General features: G+C 45.8%; 1 long non-coding RNA gene across 2 annotated transcripts in view; it reads right to left on the bottom strand.

The window, feature by feature from the left end:
- LOC103792977 (uncharacterized) overlaps positions 1 to 22,702 on the bottom strand; it is a 66,025-nt gene that overhangs the window by 13,196 nt on the left and 30,127 nt on the right. Inside the window, exon 1 of one of the 2 annotated variants that reach the window (XR_013535266.1) lies at positions 9,568 to 9,708. The exons of the other annotated variant lie outside the window; for it this stretch is intronic. This is a non-coding gene — a long non-coding RNA (uncharacterized LOC103792977). Of the gene's footprint in view, positions 1 to 9,567; positions 9,709 to 22,702 lie in introns of those variants that run through there. 2 annotated transcript variants of the gene reach the window in all.

Below are 22,702 nucleotides of genomic sequence, written 5' to 3'. Positions count from 1 at the left end.
GCCTTCAGGGCCTGGGCTCATGCATAGTGGGCACCCCACAGAGATGGGGCCACGAGGGCAGGACCTCGGCCTGAATCTGCTGCTCCCTGACCCTGAGGTGTCACTCCAATCCAGGGAAAGGCCTCAGGGTGCCCCTGGCTGCTGTCCATTCCAGTACAGAGTGGCCCACAGGACCTCCTCAGCTGCTCTCCAGGCCGTGGGAAATAGGGCGTGCTGCAGCCCAGCCCATTCCTGTCCTCAGCGAGAGACGACGCCCACTGCCATGGTGTCTGGCAATTCTGGCTTTTGCAAAAGGCAAGTCACTAAAACCTCCCTTTTCTAGACACAGAGGCTTAGACCTGCAAAATGAGAGCTTAGCTGCCATCCATACTGGGAGTGGAAGTAGGGAAATATCAGCCAAGAGATAGAGTGTTCAACATAGGACTGCATCCAAACACTTCGTACGGGGGCAGTTCACCTGTCACATGCAGACATTTTTGCTCTCTGCCCCCTAATGAATCTGAAACACACAGAGGAGTAAGAGTGGCTCCAACAGCTGATGTGCTCAGGGAGAATTTTAATCATTCATTCATTCAACCAGAAAACATCTTCATGAGTGCCTGTGATATGCTAGGCATTGTGTAGGCACTGGGACACGCCGCAGACAAGACAGACACAGTTCCTGTCCATGTGATGCTGTAACTATAGAGGGGGGAATATTGCTGCATAAGCATTGGGTGTCGGGGGGAAGTGAACTCCAGGCTACAGCAGGTACGAGTCCAGCATAGTCTGCGGTCAGGCTGCAATGGTTAAACACAGACTGGGAAACCAAGATGCTTGCATTTGAATCCCAACTCTTCTACCTTGGATGCAACCTTCGACAAGTTCTTTTACCTCTTAGTGCCTCAGTTTCTCTATCTGCAACTGGAGACAGTATGTGATCTATGTCATAGGGTTATTGTGAGGATCAAACAGGTTACTCTATGTAAAGGTAAGTACCTGGCACATAGCAAGGGCTTTATTAATGTTTGCTTATGCAGGTATTCAGGGAAGTACCCACTGAAGAACTGAGACTGAGACCTGGAAAATAAGCCAGATTTGGCTAGGCAGGACTGGGGAAGGATGTTCTTGGCAGAGGGAACAGCATGAGTGGAGGCTGGGCATGGGGAGGTGTGGCATTAGAGGAACTGGAAGAAGATAGGGAGGCAGGGAGCAGCATGGGAGATAAATGGAAAAATTGGTTAGGGTCATGCCCCCAAAAACCTCAGGCCATGTAGTGATCTTGAACTTTGACCTCAAGAGCCATGGAGGTTTTAAGTAGAGGTTAACTGTCATTCCAGCTACTACATGGAGAATGAATTCATAAGAGTGATGGCAGGAAGACCAATTAGGAGATGGCTGAAACCACAGATGCAAGAAATGGTGTTGGCATGGCCCGAGGAGGTGTTGGTAGAGATGAAAGGACGTGTACAAATTCAAGAGGTAGTGAGAAAACAGGAGAAGTAATGCTTAGTGAATGACTCAGTGTATGGGGCAAAGGAGAATGGAAATTTTAAAATGATGCCAAGGTGTCATGCTTGCTTGGAAGGCAGGGTAGACAGTAGCACATAAAATTGGGCTTCACATAAAAGAAAAAATTATTGAAGGGGACATTATCTGTCCTGTTCTGGTCATTTGGCATGCAAAGGGACAAACTGATCAGGTAGTTGGACGTGGAGATTTTGAACTTGGAGAAGCGGTCATCACAATACCACGATACCTGGAGAAGGGGTCACCACAATACGGGTCATCACAATGCTACACAGAAAAGGTCCTTTACAGAGTGTGTTTGGGATCAGCTCTTGCTAGACCAGCTCCAGATAAGTGACAAGCCCTGTGAAGGGTACTAGGATTTCAGAGATGAATAAACATTGTCCCTGCCTAGGGGGTGACAATCTCATTGACCCTGCAGGCATTCTCAATCTGCCTTTATGATATGGCATCTCTGTTCACCAAAAATCCTATGGTTGGAACCCATAATTTTGCCTGTGGAATGCCAAAAGACTTTCTCTACTTCCTTATTGTGACAGACAGATTCCATTAAAGTATCCACAACCCTGAAGCTCTGTTCCTCCCCCACTACCGCCCCACAAGATGTAAAGAGGATGATTATTAAAAATTACAAGTGCCACCTTCCACACTCCATCTCCCAAACTTTATTTCACAATGGCTGCTGACATCAATAATGTCAGACAAGATAATCGAGTTTGCATAATGTAACAGTCCTCCAAGGGTCCCTCTGCACAAACACCCCTCCCAGCCTGGGTATAGGGAAACAGACAGACCTTAGATTAGACAGAAAAGGCCCTTAGACTGTAGAATACAGGAGTCCTTACTCCACATGCGATTTTACAGGAGTTAGCCTCCATCAGAAAAGCTGACTTCTGATTCCAGTTTGACCCTTTACTGGCAGGAGGTCAGGGGCAAATCATTGAATCGTTCTGTGCCTCAATTTCCTCTGCTTGAAAGTAGAAATAACTCTGTAGTATTCTAAGGGAATGTCACTGTTGAATGTCATATACATACCATGTAATTGATGAAGTTTATTAAGAATAAAAATATGGTGATAGTTCCATAAATTACTTTGTCAACTTATTAAATATTTGTTAACATGCATTGCCAATAATTTATTTGGAAAATAACTAATATTTAGTAAAATAGAACAACGGAATTGCTGGCTTCTGGTATATCTTAACATGAACTCTAGAGAAAATATTAAAAATTCAAAAATCAATGACACACTTAGGAAAATTGAGTTAAAATGAACAATAAATTAAAACAATTTCTTGTGGCCTCTTGGTAAATTTTACTTATAACATGTAATTATTTGCAATTTATTGCATATAGATAGGGTGGACTCTGTGCCATTTACAGTCAGTTTAAGATATGAAACCCAAAATGAAACTAGATAACAAGACAATACACGTGAGAAGATCTCCACAAACTTGCTGTGTTCTTCTGAGCTACTTCCTGTTCATTCTTCCATAATCTTACATATTACTTCATCTGGAAATTAGGCCTCTCAGTGCATGCTGTACCTCCACTGCCCAACAGAGGGCATGGCACAGAGGGGTGCTTATGTATATTCTCTAAATGAATAAATGACATAATTGAGGCAATCATAAAGCTTAACAGTTAGTGAATGGCTGAAGCTTATCATGCATGACGAAGGACTCAGAATTCTACTTTAAGAGCACACAGGAAAGGTAAACCCTAAGGACCAAGACATTATAAAAATTCCTTTGGGAGGCCAAGGTGGGTGGATTACTTGAGGTCAGGAGTTCAAGACCAGCCTGGCCAACATGGTGAAACCCTATCTCTATTTAAAATATAAAAATTAGCCAGGCATGGTGGTGTGCACCTGTAGTCCCAGCTACTTGGGAGGCTGAGGTGGAGGATCACTTGAACCAGGGAGGTGGAGGTTGTGTGAGCCAAAATAGTGCCACTGCACTCCAGCCTGGGTGACAGAGCGAAGCTAAGAAAGAAAGAAAGAGAGAGAGAGAGAGAGAGAGAGAGAGAGAGAGGAAGGGAGGGAGGGAGGGAGGGAGGGAGGGAGGGAGGGAGGGAGGGAGGGAGGGAAGGAAAGAAAAAGAAAAGAAGAAAAAAAGAAGAGAAAGGAAAAGAAAAGAATCATGCCATGTCTTTTTCAAAGGGCCTGGAAGAGACTCAAAGGAAAAAATTACTTGCAAAAGCACTCTGTGGACTATAAAACACTCTGCCCCGTGAGGAAATATCCCATCTCACAGAGGATGTTCAAAACACCTTTGCAATTTACACAAATGTACACCAGTGCCCCATGTGGCCCAGTCTGTGCATGGAATAACACTCAAAGGCACACATTCCAACAGCTTAAAATGATTAGAAATAAATTACCATATTTTCTTGCTTCTCTCCACAGACATAATGGGAAGCCTATTTCTAAACCAAAGCATCACTTCTCCAAATTTTCTTTCTTCCCCAATTACCTTATATCCTCCAGATGTCCCACCTGCCAAACCCCCAAATCAATCTCCTGATATCCAAAATGGTCCTCTCTTCCCCTCCTCCTCCTCTACCCACCCCTTCCGAATGTCGACTCCCTGGGCACTGCCGCCACTTCGCCCAGCTTCCTCTTCGTGCCACCCACAACCCAGATGTCATACAAGAATGGAGAGCCTGGGTGCTCTTCCAGCCAGCATGAATCCCTCCATCATATTTCTAGTGGACCCTGACTTTCCATCTCTGCATCTCAAGTCTTAGACAGAGAAAGAACTGGGGACAGCAAAGTCAAGGTCTTCCTAAAGGCTGGAGGGTCCTGCGAGGAGGGGCCGGACAATGCCCAGCCATCCGTCAGTCCTATCTCTCTGGAATCTCAGCTTCTATTTCCATAGCATTTTGCAGTTTACAAAAACATTTCCTTTCCATCATCTCTACCTTTCTTTGCCAAACTGGGAAATGATTCTCCCTCTGACCTCACATTTTTTTTTTTTAATTTTTTCCAGATGAGGAAACTGAGACTCAGGTAATCAAAGGGACCAAAGAAAAGTCATACATCAAGTGGGAGACAGAGTAGAGCTGAAACAGCAGACCCGCTGACCCAGAGTGCACGGATGCCAGCTATCCTTAATGCCCTGTGCACTAGCTACCAGGCATCAGACTCTAGTGAGTCGATACAATCACAATCATCCTCACTTTACAGATGGGTAAACGGAGGCTTGGAAAGGTAGAGTAACCTGACCAAAGTCTCACAACCAAAAACTGGCAAATCTGGCACTTGATCTGAATCTGATTAATGGTAAGATCTGTGTTCTTAACCACCATGACATCTGCCCGTTAGATGTTTGTCCCACGAAATAGGATCAAAAATGCTAATAGTTGCTCACTTCTCTGTTCTCTGCTTGGGGCATAGAGCTCACCCTTAAAATACTAATGAAGTCAAATAAGCATTTCTTTTGTGAGCCTTCTCTGCCCCTCCTTCCACCGGTGACCCAGGACAGCGGCCTCTCACCTCCCAGTGCACACCCTGCCCATTCCTGCTCTGGAGGCCGCATCTCCTGGATCCTCTCAGTCAGGGCTCTCTGCAGCATGCTATCAGGGTAGGAGCTGGAGTCCACAAGTGAAAACTGTGGGCACCTCCACCAGCAATAACACCAGCTCAAGTTCTAGACCAGGACTGTTCCTAAAGGGCTTTATTTTACTTTATTTTTATAACCTCAGATGGATTCTCTAGGTCTTTGGGGTCTTTTATTTGGTTAGGGAAGAAAACTAAGCAAGATTGATTTTTCCCTTAACTTCAGTATCAGAAAACTGTCATGAGCTTGGCCCTTGGGTCAGACAGACTTTGGGTTTAAATTCCTGCTCTTTCCCTTGCACTCTGGAGGACCCGGGGCAGCTGCTCAGCCCCTGAGGTTGAGGTTCGGTCCATCTGCAGTGAAATGGAGATGAAGCAGGGAGGGAAGCATATGGAAGACCCAGATGAGCCTCCCTGTGTGCTGTATCCCTATCCACAGAAGCCGGAGCACACAGCACTCACCTGTGTGTGTGACAGGGGAGGGCTGAGTTACATCAAGTCCTTTCTCTGTGCCATGAGCCACGTGCTCTCCCTCTCACTCTCACACCTTAGCTCAAGCCTAGACCCAGGGGCATTGCACATCTCTGCTCTCTGCCCTTCCACCCCTTCCCTCCCTCCAGTTCCCATTGTGCTGTGAGGGCTCTGAAGTGTCCAGAAAGTCTTTCTTTTTTCCAATCAAAAGGGGAGAATTCTTACATCTTAAGTCTGGGTGCTTCCTTGAAAGGTCACCTAGTACACACCCTTGACTTTAGATGGGATCATTTTTAACTGATCCAGACAAAGAGGAGCTTTTTTCCCACATTTGCTAAAAAGAACACTTCTTTCTCTTTTTGTGGTTTGGGAAGAAGCTAATCTTAACACATCAGAAGAGATATTTAAAGGACAAAGCAATACGCAGTCAAATGTGCCAATTATACCTTTGAGCCATTTGGGGCGAGTGCATAATGAGAGGGCCATTTTCATAGGCAGCCGTCTGGGCCAAGTCCTCATAGGGTCTGTAAGGTCAACCCTTCTTGTTCTTGATTTTGTAAATCGAACGGGGATAGCCTAGACATGCAGATAAAGACCTAAAGTCATGATGAGCAAATTGGGACAGATTAGTTCACTTGATCTATAAATGATAATTCTGGAAAAAATCAGAGCATGATAGCTTTCTAATCAAAAGCCCTCACCTGCTCAGCCTCCTGAATAGCACACTGCCAGTTCCTGCAGCTGACAGTGTCGGCGTTGACACATTTTTTATCTTATTATTTAAATACCTCAAGAAAGATAATCCAATAAAAAGAGGAAAATAATATTGGAGCTTCCAGCCAAAAGAGAGATGCATTCACTGAGGCCCACACCAGTTTTAAAGGGAGCCAAGGACCTGGGTGTTCCCAGGGAGCGGTGAGACTTTGAGGGGACAGCACTGAGCATGACAGAGGGGGAGCCTTGTCCCCTAGTCAGGGCCTCCACCTGAGAGCGTTGGTGTGCAGAAAGCCACGCTGCAGAGGAGGAGCCACCTCAGAGGCGCAGGTGGGACAGTTTCTGCATTAGAGCCACCTGAGGCTGAGAGCAAGGCCTGGGCAAAGCTCACCCACAGGGGTTGGGGGTCGGGGCTTCATCACTGCCTCTCTGGGGCTGACCACTGCTCTTCAGTCATGCCCTGGCAGGCTGGGCCTCGCCTATACCTTCCTGGCTCTCAGTTGGTCTCAGCTGGCACCAATTTTGACTTCCCAGGGAACATTAGCCTTGTCAAGAGATGCTTCTGGTTATATCTGCAGAGGGAGTGCTGCTGGCATTGTGTGGGTAGAGGCCAGGGTACCACGCACAGCACAGCCCACAATGCACATCAACAGTGCTGAGGCTGAGAAAGCCTGCCCTAGAGCCTGGGTGGACATCACTGAAACAATCATGTCGGCTCTGCAAACAGCTGAGACATTGCCACTTTGGGACACTGTGCTTGGGAGTGAGAACTTCCCTGGCTCCCTGTCAGGCACCCCTCAAGTCAGAGAGGACGGTGATGGGAAGGGTGGCTGGTAGGCTGCGAGGCTGCTGCCTGCTGTGTGTGGACAGAACAGTGAGACAAGAAAGGGAGGTGGCCAGGCCCTCTTGCTCCCCCCACACAGGACCTGAGACCACACGGGCGGCAGCAAGGACAAGGCCAAGTGGAGGCGAAATTGCTCCCACGATTGGACAAGGTGTTCTCCTAGACATGGGGCCATGGTGATTGCGTTATCTATTTCTGTGTGTTGTTTGTCTGAAATGTAATGAAATTGGATGAATGTGACTTGGGGAGTGTGTGTGAGGTGGGGCAGGGGTGATACATGTATAATCAAGGCAGGCAGGGAACTCTCCCAGACATGCAATTGTTTGATTAAACCAAATCACCACTGGAAGAAGCAGACAGAACAGACTGGCCTTGTTCCAGCACAAAAGGCCATGGAGGTGAAGGTTGGACTGTGCTGCCTGGAACAATCAAAAGTGTTTTCTCCCCACCTTAGCTGCAGGTGTCAGCCCTGCCACCGGGGCCCACGCCAGTTTAAAACAGAGCCTCAGGGCACAGGACTTGCAAAAGCATTTGTGTAAGGAAAAGAGAAGTGTCTGGAGGGGCAGCTTCATCAATCCATTCACTCCTACAAGGCCGGAGCCCCACCTAGCCTGCAGCCTTGTGCAGGGGCCTTGGGAGAGGCAGCAAAGGAGGGAGCACCAGCCCAGGACCTGGCTAAAATCCAGGTACCTTACCTTAAAAATTCACAAGCAGTTTTGTTGCCATCTGTGATGTAAACGCATTTGTCTTAACAGTCTTCAAAGGCTGACATTGCTGACTGTGGAAGAAACTGGTGCTCCAGGGCAATACACCAGCCTTCTCCCTGGGCTTGACTCAGCCTCCGCCTCTCAGCCTTGCAGCCCTGAGGCCCGCTCCCCAAACCAGAGAAGTTCCGCCCTAGGGTTAAACCGAGTCACAGTGGAAAGGGGCACACACAACCATCTGGTCTTGTCCCAACAAGAGAAAACTAAGGTGCAGTCCTTTAGCCTTAAATGATATTAACAGTAATTAACAAAGATGCTGGAGAGGATGTGGAGAAACAGGAAAACTTTCACATTGTTGGTGGGAGTGTAAATTGGTTCAACCATTGTGGAGGACAGTGTGGCAATTTCTCAAGAATCTAGAAATAGAAATTCCATTTGACCCAGCAATCCCACTACTGGGTATATACCCAAAGGATTATAAACCATTCTATTATAAAGACACATGCACATGTATGTTTACTGTGGCACTGTTCACAATAGCAAAGACTTCAAACCAACCCAGATGCCCATCAATGATAGACTGGATAAAGAGAATGTGACACATATACATCATGGAATACTATGCAGCCATAAAAAAGGATGAGTTCATGTCCTTTGCAGGGACATGGATGAAGCTGGAAACCATCATTCTCAGCAAACTAACACAGGAACAGAAAACCAAACACCACATATTCTCACTCATAAGTGGGAGTTAAACAATGAGAACACATGGACACAGGGAGGGGAACATCACACACTGGGGCCTGTTGAGGGACAGGGGGACTACAGGAGGGATAGCAGGGGGTGGGGGGATTGGGGAGGGATGACATTAGGAGAAATACGTAATGTAGGTGATGGGGGGATGGAGGCAGCAACATCATGGCATGTGTGTACCTATGTAACAACCCTGCACAATCCGCACATGTACCCCAGAACCTAAAGTACAATAATTTTTTAAAGGTGGAAAAAAAATAAAAAATAATAAAAGCCATGGGACGCTAAAAAAATAAAAAAATAAATGCAATGAGCATTTTATATGGTTTTATCACATTTGATACTCGAGATTAAGGTAAGTTCTATTATTACGCCCATTTTACAGATGGGGAAACTGAGGCTCAGGAAAGTTAAAGGTTTAACCAGAGTCACATTGCTGAGGCACTAATTGAACCCAGACAGTCTCCAGTCCAGAGTCCACCACAGCATAAGACCTGATAGGCTCAGGAACTCTGCAGAGAAGGAAAAGAATGTGCATGAATCTCACTCACTTGTTCGTCCAGCAGACATTCAGCATTGCCGTCCCTGTGGACACGCAGTGCTAGGTGCTGGGAAAATGGAGACAGAAAGACACCATCTGTGCCTGCAGACATGTGCCCTGTGTGCAGCTGAAGGGAAGATTTCCGTGGCAAATACCACCAAAGAGAAGGGAAGGGCGAAACCCATGGGTTGGAGATACCAGGAAGCTCTGGGCAGAAGTCTCAAGGGGGAAGACAAGAGTGACAAGAGCCAGGAGCAGGAAGAACGTTTCAGAACAGCATTTCTCAGAGTGTGGGCCCCAGACCTGCAGCATTGGCCTCACCTGGGAGCTTGTTAGAAATGCACCTTGTGAGCAAAAACTCCAGGGGAGAAGGTTTTAACAGGTCTCCCGGGTGATGCTGATGCCTTCCTAAGCTTCAGAGCTGCTGCTTTAATCAAAAAGAAAAATTCAGAGAAGATGGAGTCCGACATACCTGAAAATCAGGGAGAGCTTCCATGGCAGACCCTGCTGGCTGCCTTGCCTTCTTCTTCATTCTTAGAAATCTCTGTTAGAGCAACAATGCGCTAAGGAAAGGTGGATGGATCTCTTGGCCTAATCCATGCATCTCCTTTTGATGATTAAAGAGGAAAAAAAAAACAACAGAGAAGAAATCAGCTAGGGGCTTCCAGGGAAAATTTTGCTTATCTGTAGTGGTTTGAAAGGTGTCCCTCTAAAGATAACAGCCACATCCTGATTCCCAGAACCTGCGAATGTAATCTTGGAAAGAAGGGCCTGGTCTTTGCAGCTGTGATTAAGGATCTTGAGATAAGATCATTCTGGAGTAGAGTGGGCCCTAAATCAATGACACGTGCCCTTACAAGAGATAGGAGAGGAGAAGATGGGGATGCAGAGAAGGTCACACGAGGGCAGAGACAGAAACGGGAGTGACCCGGCTACACGGGGAAGAAGGCCAGGAGACGCCACCAAAAACCAGAAGAGGCAAGGAAGGAGCCTCCCCGAAGCCCCCAGAAAAGCACGGCCCTACCAACACCTGGAGAGAACATGATTCTAGTGCTTGAAGCGACCAAATGTGTGGTGCTTGTTACAGCAGCCATGGGAGGCTAAGACACCGCCTGCATAGCTGTATTCCCTGATGCTGTCATTTCCTTTCTGCTACTCACTGCAGTCTCCAAGACATGCGGTTATCTGTTTGGTTGGTTGGTTGGGTTTTTCCCCCATGTTCCCACTGGACTGGGGGCACTAAAAGGGCATCATCTGGCATTATATCCAGCACAAAGCAGGTGCTCCTGAAATCATCCTTAAACGCGTGGAAGACGGTGGCATCACCAAGATCCATCTTCTGACTTCAAGTAAATGTTTCCTTCTCTGTGCGTTAACAAAATGACAAAGCAAATGGCAGTCTAACCAGTCATATTATGACACTGAGTGCCTGGTGCTTGTCACGTCACACCACATCAATGTGAAGGGCATGCTGCGTCTCCGAAGCCCAGCTGCTGACAAAGTGAGGCACATCGCAGTACCGTTGGCTCACTGGGCCTAAGGCAGAGTTTCTCAGCCTGGCACTATTTATACTTCGAGGACAATTCTTTGTTTAAGGGAGGGCGGCCTGTCCTGTGCATCTTAGAACATTCGGCGGCATTCCTGGTCTCCACCACTAGATGCTGTTAGCACACCCTCCCTGTCTCTATGCCCAGTTGTGACTACCAAAATGTCTCTAGACATTGCCGAGTATCCCCATCATGCAAAATCACCCCAAAGTAAGATCCACTGACCCAAGGGATCCACAATAGACTAGTAAAGTCAGCCTCGCCTGAGACTGGGAGAAGCACACCGCCAGTCCACACAGATGGAAATCCACCAGAAGCAACCCGATTAGGTCAGAGTGAAAGGTGCAGAGAAGGTGAGTCACTTTAGCTTGTGGACAAGTAAGAGAAGATGCGAGAGTTGGGGCCTCGGTCACAGGTTACCAGGGAGAAAGAGAAACCGTCTGCTTGGGCTGGTGACCCCCGGCAGGCCAGGTGAGCAGAAGGACCCAGTTGAGAAGGGACAGCCCTGTCATTTTCACTAACTGGCAGGCAGTCCTGAAGAGTGACCTAGGAATCAGCATTGCAAGTCAAAGGAGTCAACAAGGGACACACGTAGTATTCCCACCAAGCACAAGGGCCTACACCACAATTTCTCAGTGGGGTGCCATTCCCACCTCAGCCTGGGAAGAGTGGGGAGCCCAGGGCATTCACCCCAAGCTCAATGGCTTCACACCAAGGCCAGGGAACAGAGGATTTAGAGGGATGCACACAGAGCCAGTGTCGAAGAGGATGATGGGGCCATCTAGCGTTTATTGGACACCTGCCCTGTGCCAAGCACGGTGTTAATCTAACTCAAAGTACCTAAAGAATAACAATTGTCAGTGCCCAGCCTCTATCTCCAATTTTTAAAAGGAAGATGAACAGACAGAACTGGTAGAAACACAATAGGAGCCTTTGAAACACCTCTCTAGTCCTTAATGGAGAAACCAGATAGAAATTCATACAGAAGACATCATGTGTTTCTGTGTTTACAACAGACCTTTTTTGGTTAATGTGTAAAATACTACAAGCCCCTTTGAAGCCCCATTTCTCTGTTACCATTTTTTCTCTACTTCCTCCCTCCACAGGGGAAGCCCTGATTCTTGAGGGTGATGAATACCTCTCTCGTCTGTGCTTTTGATGATACATGTGTATACGTTATCCACACTTAGGCTCACAAAATCATATATAACATTGTTTCCTGTTATTTTTACATAAATTGTATCATGATGAAGATGTTCTTTTTCACTTTCTTCTCACTGTCTCCTCCCCCATATTAAGTTTTCGAAGGTTTTCCAGGTTGATATGGGTAGACCTAATTTAATCATTGTATCTGTGGCAGAGTAATCCATGGCATAAATTACCTAATCCAATCCCCTTCTGAGGAACATTTAAGTCACTTCTGATTTGTTAACCAGTACGAACAACACTCCAATGAAAGTTCGGACACATACCATTCCTTGCGCATGCATAGGAGAAGTTCTCTAGCCAGGGTCCCCAACCCTGTGCCGGGAACCCAGTACTGCCTAGGAACCAGTTAGGACCTGGGCTGTACAGCAGGAGGTGAGCAGCCGACGAGTGAGCAAAGTTTCACGTGTATTTTTACCTGCTCCCTATCACTCGCATGACCTCCTGAGCTCTGCCTTTTGTCAGATCAGCAACAGCATTACATTATCACAGGAGCGCAAACCCTGTTGTGAACTGTACATGTGGGGATCTAGGTTGCATGTTCCTTATGAGAATCTAACGCCTGATGACCTGTCACTCTCTCCTATCACACCCAGAGGGGACCGTCTATTTGCAGGAAACATGCTCAGGGATCCCACTGATTTTACATTATGGTGAGTCATATAATTATCTCGTTATATATTAAAATGTAATAGTAATAGAAATAAAGTGCACAATAAATACAATGTGCTAATAATAACAGAAAGTGTGAAGTAAATGTAAGGCACTTGAATCATCCTGAAACCATCCCCCACCAACCCAGCCCGTGGAAAAATTGGCTTCCACATAACCAGTCCCTGGTGCCAGAAACACTGGGGACTGCTACTCTAGGGCCCAGATATAGGAGTAGAGTTGCAGGAGCACAAGGCATAAATGTTCCGACTCAACTAGATGTTAACAAAAGACTTTCCAAAGTGGCCGAAACCATTTATACTCCCAACAGTGGAATAGAAGTTACTGCCTGCCAGAGTTTTATTTTCTCAAACCTTCAAGGAACTGATTATTTCTGTACTATAGAAATAATTCCAGTGCATTGAGAAAGACAAAATGTCACTGAATGGTTTTTCCACAGTCAGCATAACCTGAATGCCAGGGCCTGACACAGATTCCCCTCAGAAAAAGGTAATTAGAAAAAGTTCATGCAAAAAGCGTGAGAGAAGTGCCAGCAAATAACACACCATGTGATGAGTAACTGATTCACACAATCCAGGAGCTATTCGGTTTAGGAAACTTGTAAAAATCATCTCAAAATGTTAATAGGACAAAGGGAAAGAAGTTTATGATCATTTCTTATAAGTTTATGATCATTTCTTATAAGTCATAAAGACATTTGATGAGATTTAGCATCCATTTCTTACTTGAAATGATCAGTAACACCTTATAAGGTTTTGTTTGTTTGCTTTGGAGTTTTTTTTTGTTTGTTTTAGTTGTTTGTTTGTTTGTTGTTTTTTGGAGACAGGCTCTCATTCAGTTGCCCAGACTTAAGTGCTGTGGTGGCACCATGCCGTCTCAGCTCACTGCAACCTCCACCTCCAGGGCTCAAGTGATCCTCCCATCTCAGCCTCCTGAGTAGTTGGGTGTGTGCCACCATGACTGGTTGATTTTTTTAATTGTTTTTTTGTTTGTTTGTTTTGTAGAGACAGAGTTTTGGCATGTTGCCCAGGCTGATCTCAAACTCCTGGGCTCAAGCAATCCACCAGCCTTGTCTTCTCAAGGTGCTGGGACTGCAGGTGTGTGCACCATAGGGTTTTTTAAAATTCACATTCCAATCCAAAAGTTACCGCCAAATTTACTTGTAAGAGTACTAGCAGCATCCTATGAAATCACAAGGTAAGAGTACCCGTTACAACTACTGTTGTCTGACATTATTTTAGAAGTGCTGAACAAAGCAATCAGAGAAGAAGATAACAGTCATGAACACTGGAAAAGGCAAAACAACCATAATTTGTAGACAATAAGGTTGTATTACAGGAAAACCCAAAATAATAGAAAAACTATTAAAACAATAAAAATACAGTAACATCATCAGTTATAAATAATACACAACAATCAATGACTATCTTACATGTAAATTATAACAAGTTAGAAAATACATACTTTAGAAAATCATTTCCCCTGAAATACCTAAATATAATTTAACAATACATTTGCAGGACATGTGAAAAGTCAAAAATAAGTCTCAGTGAAGATCTTCTTAAGAGATTTCAATACATGGAAATTCATGCCTTCTTTATTGGATAAGAAGACTCGATGCAACAAAGACATATTTTTTGCAGACATTCAGCATAATTGCAACGTGGGATATATTTTACCTTAGACAAACAGAGTGATTCTAACGTTTACCTAGAAGAATAAACATCTTGCAACCACCAAAAAAAAAACTTAAAAAGAGTGGGATTGAAGAACTTGTCTTGCTACGTATTAAAAATGTATAAGATGAAAACAGTTCAGCAAAGCATTGTGGTTTAAAAAGTGAACCAAAAGATAGCTCAATGAAACAAACTGAGATTATAGGAAGAGTCCCAAGTATGTAGATATTTTAGAACATAATACAGTGGTCATTTCTAATAACAGAGACTATGGAAATGGAACAGCTGGATCACCATTTGGGAAATAAAAAACTGGAAGCCAGTCCATTTCTTACTGCAAAGTAAACTCCTGAAAGAGCCAAGGTTTATAGGAAAAGGAAAAAATACTAAAAGCAAATATGGGAGAATATTTTTATCATCACTAAGTTGGGGTTGATTGACCATTCTAAACATATGAGCATCAGAAAACACAAAATAAGACATACATTTAACAACATACATATTTACAACATCTCTGAATGGCTTTAAACTTGATAAGCAAAGCTAAAGACAACAACAATTCCATAATTCTTATCACAAAAGCTAATATTCACAATATAAAAAGAGCTCTAACAAATCAATAAGAAAACAAGTTAGTATATGAAGAGAAACATTGACAAAGGATATGAACAGATATTTCACAAAAGAACGAATGCAAAAGGCTAATGGGCATGTTCAAGCTATCAATCAAATAAAAATTAAATATCATTTTTTACCTAACAGATTGAGCAAGAATTAAAATGTAGTTGGTAGCATTTAGGAAAACGGGCATTTTCATGCAGTCTTGGAGGGAAAGTAAAGTGAACATCATTTCTGGAAGGTAGTTTGACATTCTTCTTTAAAAATGTAAAATGTTCATGCCTTTGAACCCAGCAATCCAACTTGGGGAATTTATTCTAAGGAGATCATTTCAGAAGTGGGAAAATGCATGCATGAAAAAATTTTCTATATCCACCACTGAGTCTTGGTATGTGCCTGAATAAGTGCTCTGCAGCAATTGAACATGATGGGAAATATATTTATTGACTGGCAATGTTACCTTTGACATTTTCATTGAGCAAAAAAGGCAGGTGCCAGCATATAATGTGGTGTCAATTACGTAAAATTACACACATGTAATTTGTATTTATTTGCGTCTATATATGTCAAAGGGTTTTTCACTCTAGCTCTTTCCTGAAACCTTCATAGCCCCCAAAGTTTGCATGGTTCATTCTGTCTCATTGTTGAGAAGATCAGCTCAAAATAGACACCACCTGAAATCTTTAATCTTGTGGTAGTCATGATCAGCACCTGAAAGTACCTGTGTGTTTCTTCATTTTCTCATTGGCTTATGTGCTGCCCCTCCCATGAGAAGTGACACCATGGGGCCAGGGCTGGCTGGTCCACTCAGAGCCTCCAGAGCCTAGCACAGGCCTGGCCCAGAATCCCTGCTTGGTAAATAGTTGCTGGATGAAAGCACGATGTTGAGAGAGCAGTATTTATCAAAGAACACTCTGTAGAAGGAATGCCAACCTGCATTATGGAATAAGGTGTCCCATGGGCAAGTAGGTTTTGGAAATATGGCATTGGATCAAGCCAATCCAAGGGTTTACTTGGTGCAGAACTTTTAAGAGCCTTCAATACACAAATGCGTACTGTGACTGTCCAAGAGTCTCCCGGTTCTCCTGACTGCAGAAATCCCTCTCTCTCAGCACCCTTGGAGTGTCTCATGTCGTGGGACAGTGTGGGATGAACTATCTTCAGAAGAATATTCAGCAAAGTATTAAATTGGGGGCTGAGATTAGAGCTGATCCCCGATTTGTCATCATACTGTCTGTGTCGTTTGAAGTGTTGACACTGAGTGAGCACAGATCATTTCATAAACACATCAGTTTTTCAAGATAAAAGAATAAACATTAAAAATGCACTATTGTCTGAATCTCAAAATCAAGTTTATTTTCTAAAACCGTGAATCCCATTGAAGTGGTTTTGAAAGAAAGGCTGGCTTGAACCAAATAGAAACACAGAAAGTAGCAGAACCAGGTTTTCTGTATTCAAATCCTACGTTCACCATAGACTTATTGAGCATCTTTGGGGAAATCACACTAGATCGCAGTCTGTAGGTGACGGGGTGATGGATACAGCAAACCACCATGGCATATGTAGGCCTATGTAACAAACCTGCATATTCTGCACATGTACCCCAGAACTTAAAATATAATTTTAAAAAAGAAGTGCATATATCAAAGAGAAAAAAAATGAACCCCCTCATAAGTTGCGAGGATTCAGAGTAAAAATCTAATAAGCCCCAATAAACACCAGCTTTTCCTACTATTATCAGCATTGATAAATCTAAATCAAATTGCACCATCTAAATATGTTTGCATTCCACTTATTTCAGTCTGCTCAAATCATGGTCTCCTATATCCAAACTCTCCAGAGCCTAGAGCTGCCCCCATTTGCTAAGAAGTCAACAGACAAAGGTTTCAGGTGGGTCCTGTGTTTACTCCTGTTTACCACCAGGAAGTTCTGTACTGGAGTCACCTTCAGCCTGTGACTGTGCCTGTAGCCCTCTGCCTGCCAATAAGGGCTGTGCTGAAACAGGGCAACCATCAGAACCCAGCCCTGGAAGAGCCTCTGCCGGGATGAATGCTGAGAAGCCAGTTCCCACAGCTGGGTGTTCTGTATGTTTATGGAGTGGTTATTGCAGTAACATCTGGATTCCTTAACCAACACCAGGGAAAGCCAAAGATAATGTTTAGTTGCCTGGTGTATTTCAAGAGATGTAGCTTTTATTCTGCATGATCAGGAAGTAATTAGCAGCTTAAACTTGATGCCTTCACTCAGAGTGGATTCCATGCCTCTCTTTCAGCAAGGAAAGCAGTGGAATTTGTTATTAATAATTTCTAAGGAGGCTGAGGCAGGAGAATTGCCTGAACCCAGGAGGCAGAGGTTGCGGTGAGCCGAGATCCCGCCGTTGCACTCCAGGCTGGGTAACAAGAGCAAAACTCCATCTCAAAAAATAAAATAAAATAAAATAAATTTCTACTGTCTACCCCAAATCCTTAGGTTCGATGCAAACAGAAGACCTTTCTGTCCTTCCTTTGAGTAATTTACAATTTGAGTTGCCTTTTTCATAGGGTCCCATGATGACTAGGAAAGGGGAAATGGAAAAATTACCCAGCAGCCTGATTATTCAACAACCTTTACCAAAACACAGTCACGGCTACTGTCCACCAAGCAGCGATGGGATATACCTGGGGGTGGGAAAGTGGGGAGAATCACCTAAGAAGAAACACTGAGCTTCAAGCGTAGCGTGGAATGGAAGGATTCTGGCTGGAGAGTGGATTCATCTATGCCTGGATCCCATCTCCATTGCATGACCTCCATTTCCATCTAGAATTTGTGCTTTCCTCTTCTTCAAAGTGGGGGAGTGACAGTACTGATGTTGCCATGCTGTTTGGGAAGCCAATAAGACAGCTCACACAAGGGGCTTTGCACCAATTTGGGCACAAAGTGTCGCACTTACCTGGTGGCTTTACTTCTGAGGGCTGCAGCACACAGCATTTCCACAGAACAGATGAGCACGGGCTCAGCAAGTGGGCGGTTGGAGGGTTGTGGGGGAAGCCCTCCAGCCTTCCGGGAAAGGCCCCTGTGCCAGCTCTGGGTCTGAGCGCCTGGCACACCTCCACCTTATGATTATTCACTGAATATTTGCACACACCTTTCTCTTCATATATCATGGTCCATGGTTTTATACATTTAAAAATATTTTAGAAACAAAGCTCAGGAAGCTGAAGTGACTTGCCCAAGGTCACACAGAGAACTGGAAGTACATATGCATTTGGAACCCATTTCTCCAAGTATCACCAACAAGCCATGGCTCCCACTTCTCGTGGCAGTCACAGGCACAGCCTCCTCCTGGGCTGGAATTCTCCATTCCCATACAGGTCACTTTCTTTCCACATGTGCACAGACACAGGCACACAACACATGCACACACAAACACACATGTGTCCACACACACGCACGCATGCATACACAAATGCCCAGCACACAGTAAGGGTTTAATAATGGCAGCACCAATTTCATTGCTGACATAATGACCCAAGGACAGTCTTAACAGAACAATTGCCTCATCTGTGTGATGGAGACAAACCTGGGAAGCCCCTTCAGGACTCCATGGAGATTAAATGGCAGAGGGCACTCACAACACTTAGAATAGGGCCTGGTATCTAACGCAGGCACAATCAATGGTTGTTATTACTGTGGTCCTTGTTATATTAGCCTTCCTTTGACTTATTTCCAAACCAAAACATGTCAAACTCTCCTTATCTCATCCTTTGGAATATGCATGTTGGCTCTGAGCAGTAGAAGAAATCTTGCCAGGAAATGCTTTTGCTCCTGGTCTGTAGAGAACGCAGCCCTAAGCTGGGCTTTGCACCTCTTCAGCAAAGCCTCCTCTGCCTAAGTCAGGACCCCGTGCCCCTCCTCATGCAAAAGCTGCTGACAACCAGCCAGACCACCCCCAGGAACACAGCTCCTGAGAAACTCCAGATCCCCAAAGTGGATTCTTCCAGCTTTCTCCAAATAGAAAGATCTTTAACATTTTTCAAAACTGAAACGCATTAGTTTAAAACCCCAAAATGTGATTGTGCACATTTATCTCCCTACCATTATTTTTGAGATCAGAAAAAAATATAATTTTCCTTCTTGAGGAAACTCAAATTCCATGTGCACTGACTTTCTTCAAGTAACACAACCCCAGCCCTATAATTAATATCATCACTTTCCACAGCCTCATCATTAAACAGGAGATGCACAGGACAGGGAGGAAGTCATGGGAAGGCAGCAGGTAAATCCCTGGGCTGGTCTGTGCCACCGTTTTTTGGGAGCCCATAGGAAGGAGGGAGGTGGCATGGGGAACAAGAGCAGCCCTGAAGCAGGCTGGAGGTCACCTGAGCCCACACAATCATTTATTTCCCTTGGTGACCCATTGTCCCAGGGACGTCTGGAGAATGAGGCCAGCAGTGTCTATAAGTCACTGTGGAGCCTTTGTTCACTGCCTGACATATACACTGCTGGGACGGCCAAGATGCAGACACCCCAGCCTGTGGGCTGGCCTAACGTGAAAAGAGATGGAGGGTTTGTCCTGAGTCTGTCCCTGCTGTTCTCACTGAACCTGAGTTTCCAGAAACCCCTATGCAGGGAAGCTGCAGAATTTATATTCTGTGAGTGTTCTCCCTGCTTCTTGTCTTGTCCTCTTGCCACAGACCTCGGGCTGTGTGGCTCTTCCCCCTCCCCTCTTCTCCCAGCAGTGCCTACCCAGCATCCTGCCTCCCAGAGGTGCTCACCCAGTGTCCCTCCTCTAGGCAATGCCCACCCTCCTCCCAGCAATGCCTTCCCAGTGTCCTCCTCCCAGCAGTTCCACCCTCCTCCCAGAAATGCCCACCCCACATCCCTCCTGACAGCAGTACCCACCCAGCATCCCTCCTTCCGGCAAGGCCCACCCAGCATCCCTCCTCCTGGCAGTGCCCACCCTCCTCCCAGCAGCACCCACCCAGTACCCTTCCTGCCTCCTCCAGCTGTGTGGCTCTCCTCCATCCCCACCCTTTCTAGCATCCCTCCTGCCTCCTCTGTTCCCCAGACTTCCCTGCAGGAGGTGGGAGCCACAGGACAGGTCAGGCGAAGTGACCGAGAATGGAAGGAGGCCTTTGGCTGCCAGCCTGTTGACAACTCGTGTGCCTCCATGTTCTCCTCTTTGGCAAACCTCAGAGGCCACATATTCCAGGTAAGGAGACCAGAAGGTGGAAAAGGTTCTTTAGGTGGAGTGTGGAGAACAGAGGTCCACGCCCGCCTGCCCTGACTGAATCATGTGATCCAGAAATAAACCTTTCTGAGATAAGCCACTGAGGTTCTCTGGGTTATTCACTGCTGCCGCTTGTATTAATTTCTCTACTAAAATCAGCACATTTTCTGTGCCAGGACTGGTCCATGCAACATTCAGTAGCCTCGTGAAAGACACAGCAAAAACAAATATATATTTAAAAGTGTGATCAGTTTTGTGAAAGACATCAACAAGATAATGTCACAGAAAATAATAGGGGCAACCTACCTATGTAGCTTGGCCAAAGAAGGCCTCTCTGAAGAGTGACATTTAAGACAGGATGATGAATGTCTGGGAACAAGCCGTGTCACTCGTGGGAAAAGCTTGTGCAAACACCCTGTGGGAGAAGAGAATCTGAAATTCTTTGAAAAACAGAAAGCAAAAACCATGTGGCTATGATTTGGTGTATGATGGGACCAAGTGAGGGGGAGGAAACAGGCAGGGATGGGTCCCCGGGGCTTTTGCTCTAATTTTCACAGTGCAAGGGAGCCTTGGAGGATTTTAAGCAAGGGAAAGACATGGCTGGTTGGCTTGTAAAGGATCATGCTGTGTGGAGAACAGGCTGCATAGGGGCAAGATGAGAAACAGAAAGATCAGAGAGGAGACGTGGCTGCCACCCCATGGGGGACAGAGGCAGCTCAGTGAAGTGTTAGGAGAGAGGAAGAAGGCCACGCGCTTGAGAAGCTGTCACGGTGACAGCTCTCGGCCATCTTCCTCCCTCCTCGTGTGACACTCGGTTCTCAGGACGTTCTTCCTCACCCCAGGTGCAAGGTGTGCAGTTCCATCCACTCAAATCCTCAATGCTGAGGTGCTCACCCAGTGTCCCTCCTCTAGGCAATGCCCACCCTCCTCCCAGCAATGCTGTCCCCTCAATCCTGTTCCCCGCCAGCAGCCCCTAGGGCTTCTAACTGGTCCCTGAGGTCTAGTTTGTGCATCCCCTCAGAGGATACTGATGTCAGGACCCTAAGGAAACCTGAAAGATCCAAGTGGGGACATATGGAGAGGCAAGAGGGCCTCAAAAGTGCCTCCAAGAGCTCAGCACCCAGAAAGGGATGCAGGGTCACCAAACAGGCCTCTTCACAGATGGACCTCGGCATGAGGACACAGGCTGTAGCACTGACCTCTGTCTGCCATCCCTGTGTTCCCTGTGTGGTTGGAATACTGGGGAATGGCCTCCCCTTTTTCTGCATTTCCTCTTCTTTCAAACACATTTTCTCTGTTTGGAAGGTATGTGTGGCTGCATGAGAAAGTTAGTCTGAAATATGATTCTGCCTCAGTACTACTTAGGAAAGCTTTCCAAAAATACAGACTCCAGGACCCGTGGCGGGTCTATGGAATCAGAATTGTTCAGGAAGAGTTCCAGGAGGCTTTTTTATCTAAAAGTCCCCTAGAAAATTCAGAGGACCAGCCGCTTTAGCCCGGGACCAAATGGAAGTAAAAATGCAGAGATGCATTGCTACCTTTCCCCAGAACTTGCTTTGAGGATCTGCCATGCAATCCCAACGCACAACACCGAGAACTGGCTCAGACATTAGAGGCTGGGCAGAGCACCCACAAGAAATTCCAGCTAGGAGCTCCAGCATCCCCAGGACACCTGCACTTCTGGCCACTGGCCAAAAATTTGGCATTTCCCACAACCCCCTTAGGTTTCAAAATTTGCCAGAAAAACTGGCAGAACTCAGGAAACTGCTGCCGTTACAAAATTACAGTGTTGTTATCTGAGGGTGGAAATGCAGCCACCCAGCCCAGTGAAGAGATGCATAGGGCCAGGCCTGGAAGGCTCCATGGCACCTCCCTGTGGATCAGGACAAGTCACCTCCAGGTACCTTGATGTGTTCACCAATGAGGACCTCACCTGAGCCCAAGTCTAGAATTTTGATTGGAGTTTCATTACACAGACATGATTGATTACCTCACTGGCCATGCAATTAAACTCAGTCTCCAGCCCTCCTACCTCTGCTGGAAGACCGACGTCACGTGGGTCAAAGCCCCAAGCCTTCAGTCACCTGGTCAGCCTTTCCGGTGTGGTCAGCTTACATCCTGGTAATTTCTTGAGCATGAACTCCGGCATGGTTGGAAAGGCCCGCCGTGAACAACGCAGATTCCCCCTATCACTCAGGAAACTCCAAGGACTTAGAGATGTCCTCCCAGAAACCGGGGCCATAGCCCAACCAAATCCTTTATCATAGCACAGGGAGATTTGTAATTGAACTGACGCTGTCACAGAAGAAAGCCATTTACAGTCTTGCCTCCAGCAGAATCAGTTGACAATAGCCTTGAGACCTCCACCTCCTTGTTAGTGGCCTGAGATGCCTAGAGTGAAACAAAGACAGTAAGGGTCTGGACATTTAACATGGGTTCTGTGGTGATGACAGTCAGATTGGAGGAGAATTTAGAAAACATTCTGGAAAGAGGTCTGTGTGCATTTCAGGGAAATTTCCTCTTTAAATTGTGTTTCCTTCCAGAACATTCTGGAAGGAAGTCTGCGTGCATATCAGGGAAATTTCCTCTTTAAGTTGTGCTTCCTTGGCACCAGAGTGCCCGAGAAGTTCCTCAACTTCCTGCAGGGTGGGCTGGGTTCTGTGGGTCCGTGCCGCTCCG

This window comes from Callithrix jacchus, chromosome 5 (genome assembly GCF_049354715.1).
Source record: "Callithrix jacchus isolate 240 chromosome 5, calJac240_pri, whole genome shotgun sequence".
NCBI classification, from domain to species: Eukaryota; Metazoa; Chordata; class Mammalia; order Primates; family Cebidae; genus Callithrix; species Callithrix jacchus.
Note: the sequence above shows the minus strand (reverse complement) of the source record. Positions and strands in the feature narration are given on the sequence as shown.